Consider the following 5884-nt stretch of genomic DNA (forward strand, 5'->3'; position numbering starts at 1 on the left):
TCAAACCTCAAGGGTCTGCCGGAACCCGAAATCCGACAGGCATCACCAATGCCACAAAGAGGGATGGCGGTGAAGTCGAACTTGGGAGCATCATCTTGGAACTCGTCGGGCTTGGACATCGTGGTGGTACTAGCCTCATGCTCGTTCTCATGGAGCTTGGTCATCGTGAAGTGAGCTTGGGGTGGAGAAGCTTTGGCCTTCATGAGTTCTTGTTCTGCCACGAGAGCATGAATGTAGTTGTTGTCGAGGGACTTGTAGTTCTCGAGGAAGATCGTCTTGGAGATGTCGTTGTGCAATCCCATCATGAAGTGGAACTTCGTCGAAATGGGGTTGTCCATGCCGGCTCATCGCAAGGCAATCTTCATCTCCTTGAAGTACTCGTCGATGGACTTGGATCCTTGGATGGTGTTCTCCAATTGCTGTTGAAGTTGTTCCGTGTAGGTTGGAGGCACGAACTCTCGCCGCAAAGCTCTCTTTGTCTTGGGCCAACTCATGTCATAGGTCTCTAAAGGTGCATGAAGCCACCATGTGGACGTGTAGTCGTGGAAGTTCCTTGTGGCGCACTTCACTTGATCTTCGGGAGGAACTTGATGTAGCTTGAGGTAGTCGTCCATCAAATGCTCCCACTCGAGATACTCCTCGGGTTATTGAGTCCCATAGAAAGGAATCGTGTGGTCGATGTCGAGGTCGTAGTAGCTCGTGGAAGTCGCGGACTTGAGCTTGGGGAGCTTCTCTTGAGGTTCTTGTGGGCGAAGATGCCATATATCCGAAGGCGAAGATGCCTTGAAGTCGCTTGGCAAGGATGCCAAGGGAGATGGTGAAGTCGTTGAGCGGTTGTTGGTGTTCAGCTCTTGACGTTCACGTTCTTTTTGGTGATGGTGTCGATGCCGATGTGATCTTGCTGGAGATGGTAGCTCAGAGGCATGTGCTCTTAAGCGTCTTCTCGAAGATGAGGAAGATCGATTGTACGACTTGATGAGGGCTTTGATCTCCTCCATTTGAGCTTGCATCTTGGCATCGTTAGAGTTATTCATGGCATCAAACTCGTCGTTGTTGTTTTAGACCAAAGGTGAAATGCCTTGCCTGTCCATCACAAGACTCGAGTAGAGGTGAGTAGGAAATGAGATAACAATACCAAGTTACCTTTTCCCAAAGTTGAGGATGTATCCCGTTTCACTCAATGTGAGATGATAGAATAGTGGAATTGGTACCGGACTTATTCACTCACAATTACAAACTAAAGCTTATGGAGTAGCTCGGTGAGGATAGTGGCACAAAAATTTAATGTAAAAATGGTAGCAAGAGTCAATAAAGTTGAAACAGATTCACAAATTCGCAAGTGAAACAAGTAGACCAATAGCAATATGCGGCACACGGAAACACACACACGGATAGATAAATGGGGTTGCGCAACCAATGAATGAGCACAAAATGTGGAATCCACGGAAAACGATCGTGTTGCACAACTCAAGAGAGACGCTAACACGATTGCTCTATAGGCATATACGACAGTTGTGCACAACCTATAAGATGCAAAATGTATCAACTTCTATCCCAAGTATGCTATATATGTATGATGTTCTGGTGGTATGATCCAAGATGATCGGATATGACAATCTTATGGAATGTGGTATGACGCTATGGCTCTTGCTTACAAGCTTGTTTGCTCACTCTCTTTTGCTTGAAAGCTTTATTCTTTTTTTTGTATATGGCCACAATGCGAAATGCACTAACCAAGATAGCAATTTGGTATATACGGGAACAAACTTGTGGCACAAGGGATGATATGATACCAATATGATATGGTATGGTATGTATGCAATGTATGGGCGGATCACTAATGTGCACAAGTGACGTTGCCCGCAATACTCAAATGGCTAGTCTCGATAGGCAAGTGACGCAAAATGGGCTAGGGGTTATCAATGCAATGACAAGGGAATATACAATGGAGGGATACCATAATACCGAGATGATATGGAGGTTACCGTCCATGGCGATGATGAGTGGCGGTGATCTTGATGGAGATACCAAGATGATGGAGACTCGTCCCTATGTAGCCGAAACACCTTAGGAAACGGAAAAATCACGAACTCAAAATCTCAAATGTCAAATGTCAAAATGGTGGTAGCGGGAACGCAGTGGTGGTTTTGTGGGAGCTCAATGGAATTGCGAAATGGCAATGATGGGTTCGGAGTACGCAATGCGGAAATGGAGGGTAAGGTGGTGGACTATACACGGTGCCGTAGTTGGAAGCTCGGTCCCTAAGTAGCCAAAACACCTTAGGAGACACAACTCACAACTCAAACAAAATTGGGTTAAGTTGGGGGGGCGGGAGTGTATAGTGTTCAAGCCTATGCGAAAGTTATGGTGGTGGCGGTGGTTGATGAAGAAGCAACCATCCCTAAGTAGCCTAGACACCTTAGGAGACTTAAATCACTCCTCAAGCAACCACTAATGCGATGGGGATCAATATTGGTTAGGTTGCAAAAGTCGGTGGTGGTGTAGCGGATGATGTGGTGGAAACCCTAGGCAAAGATGCCAAAGTTTAAAAAAATTGATGGTGTCAAAATATGTTGGTGGTGTTTTTTGGGGAAGGGGGAAGTCAAGAGCTTTTCAACGAGCTAAAGAACGTGAAAATCGGACTCCGAATGAATTAGTTATGGACAAAACAAAAATCAGCCGAAATGGGAATATACAGGTTACGGACGTCGGAAGATGGTTGGATGTCCGGGGGCCGGACGTCCGGGCGGGATCGGTTTAGGAGTTCCGGTCGTCTGGAAAAGGTCGGACGTCTGGTGTTTCCTGGGGCTCTGGACGTCCGTAAAACATCGGTCGTCCGGGGGTCGGGGTCAACGTGAGATGCGAAATCCGGGCGCGATTTTGGGCGGAAAATGAAGATTTTGGGGTCAAAATTGATGAGATTTCGTGGATGAAAGATGGGGAAACTTGGGGAGATGCTAGATCCACTTGAACCCATGCAAATCCATGGATCAAAATCAACAAAACCTCCTCAAACCAACAAATCACAAAAAAAATTGGGGCTATTTTTGGTGGGGAATTTTCGAATTTAGGACGAAATCAACAAAAATAGGCTAGCAAACACAACGGGGAGGCTCCAAAATCGTGATCAACGTGGCTCTTATACCAAGATGATGGAGGGTGGAACCCTATACGGCCAATCTTTCACGAAAGGAGTGGATCCCAACTAAGAACATGAAGAACACAGGGAAGAACAGAGAGAAATCGCAAGGGGAAACAGTCAAAAACAAGTCCAATCACCATCCACTAGACAATCAAACACACAAGATCCATAAGGTACATGAACAACAAAGGGAAAGGTACAATGTAAGGTTCATCTCCATGAGGAGGTCTTGAATGATAGAGTTCATCCCAAAAAAAAGGAGATGGGGGATTGAATCCTAGAAGGATCTTCCCACAAGGGGGTCTTGAATCCAAGGTGGATCTTTTCTGAAGAGGGGCCGCGATCTCTCTCGTGGAGTAGATCCGTAATGGTTGAGCAAAGCTCTATCTCTAATGAGCTACTACATTGCTTACCCTAAAACATAGGTGGAGGGGAAGTATATATAGTCTAAGCGGTGAAGGGGTACGTGGGCCTCGGCCCAGAAGCACTGCGCACAGGCAGGGAGGGCCGGATGTCCGGGGCTTCACGGTGAGCCGGATGTCTGGGCTAACGGAGCTGGTCACGGTGATCTCTGGAATGGCTTGTCCGGATTTCCGGGGGCGAGGCCGGATGTCCGGGTGTTGGCGAGGCGCCGGATGTCCGGGGCTGACGTCGGATGTCCGGGGCCTGTAGCACTTCGACTGCATGACTATTGCTGTTGTTGACATCTTCAAGGGCCGGATGTCCGGGCCAGGGCCAGATGTCCGGGTTGATGCGGAGCATCCCAAGGTCATCCCCATGGACCTACCATCGCCTCACCAAGTGACTAGCGGACCCATGACACGAGCACGTGCAAGAGCTCTCGAAACCGAGGTGACATCACTCCTCTCAGATTTCCACTTCGATGCACATGAGACATGGCTACTACCTCATATGGACACGTTGTGCATACTCAGGTATCATGGAGAAGCTAAGGAGCAAGGAGAAGAAGAAGAGGAAGATGGATGTGAAGAAGGAGACGAAGAAGAAGAGCTACTCAAAGTCTCCAGGCTCCAGACGACCGACGAACCCCGGGCGTCCGATGACCTCCAGTCTCCGGACATCCGGCCTCCTCCGGATGACCGACACTTCCACACCCGAGCCAAAACAGCCGGACATCCGATGCCCCACGGACGACCGATGCCAGGACGTCCGACCCTAACCGGACGACCGACCGAAGGCCACCCGAGCCGAATCTACGGACTTCCGACAGGCACCGGACGTCCGGACCCTCGCGAGCCTCCGAACGACCGGTGACCTCCGGACGTCTGACGCCTGTGCGTTGTTTCGTGTTGGGCCGCAGCCCATGTACCCCTTCGCCCCCCCCCCTCTTTTGCACTAAGACTATATATACTCCACCTCGTCCAACTTTCTAGGGTTAGTGTTGGTTTAGCTCATTTTGAGAGATGATCTACGCTCATCCACATCGGATCTACTCCTCGTGAGAGACCGCGGCCTCTTCGGAGAAGATCCCTTTGGATTCAAGACCTCCTTGCGGAGAAGAATATCAAGACCTCCTTGCAGAGAAGAACATCAAGACCTCCTTGTGGAGAAGAACATCAAGACCTCCTTGCGGAGAAGAACATCAAGACGTCCTCACGGAAAAGACCGTTACCCTTGTATCATCCCTAGTTGATCGTGTACTGTGTGAACTCTTATGTATCCGAGGATCTAGCACATGTGTGACTATCTTGTGGTGGTTTAGTGTTTCTCCCGTGTTTTCCTTTGTGTTCCCCTCGTTTTCCCCTTGTGTTCTTCATGTTCATCGCGGGTTCCGCTCCGATCGTGAAAGATCAGCCCCTAGGGTTCCTGCCCTACATCATATTGGTATCTAGAGCCACGTTGATCACGATTTCGGAGCCTCCCCGTTGTGTTTCCAGCCTTGTTTTCTTGTTTTTCGTCCTAATTCGAAAAATTCCCCACAAAAATAGCCCCAAATTTTTTTTGTGATTTGTGCGTGTGTTGAGATTTTGTTGGTTTGGATCCGTGAATTTTCTTTGTTTTGAGTGGATCTAGCTTTTCACCCCTTTCCCCACCCTTTGCATCCACAAAATCCTCCGGATTTGACCATTTTTTCGTCATCCTCATCACCAACACGTGAAGTTCATCGCGTGCCCGAAATTCGAACAGGTACTGGACGTCCAACCCAGCCCGAACGTCCGACGACCGGACGACCGACCCAGCCCGGACGTCCGACCAACCCTGAGGAAACTGAATTTCTTTCAGTTTTGCACCACCACCGCCCCACATTTCTGTGTACGCACTCTTACCACCTATACACCATCACCACTTCCGCATACCATGACCATTGCTTACCCGTCTCGCATTACGACATGTGTTGCCACTTCGAGCTTTGAGAATTTGAGTTGCGGTTCCGTATCCTTTTGTGTTTTAGCTATCTAGGTACGGTTCGACATCAATATCACCACCGCTCATCTTCGCCACGGACTCGTCATCAACAACAACCTCGACTACATATTGGTATTTCGGTCCACCATTTTTCACACCATACTGTAAGCAAGAACGGTAACCTCGTTTTGGTATTGGACATATCACTCTTGCCATTACATTGATAGCCATCATAGCCTTACTCCTTTGCGTTGCTTACCCATCGAGATTAACCATTGAGTATTGCCGGCAACGAGACTTGTGCACATTAGTGATCATACTCCCCATAGCATACATACATCATTGTTGCATATATTGGTATCATCTCTTGTGTCA

The sequence above is a fragment of the Triticum dicoccoides genome, chromosome 2A (genome assembly GCF_002162155.2).
Source record: "Triticum dicoccoides isolate Atlit2015 ecotype Zavitan chromosome 2A, WEW_v2.0, whole genome shotgun sequence".
In the NCBI taxonomy this organism is placed as follows: domain Eukaryota; kingdom Viridiplantae; phylum Streptophyta; class Magnoliopsida; order Poales; family Poaceae; genus Triticum; species Triticum dicoccoides.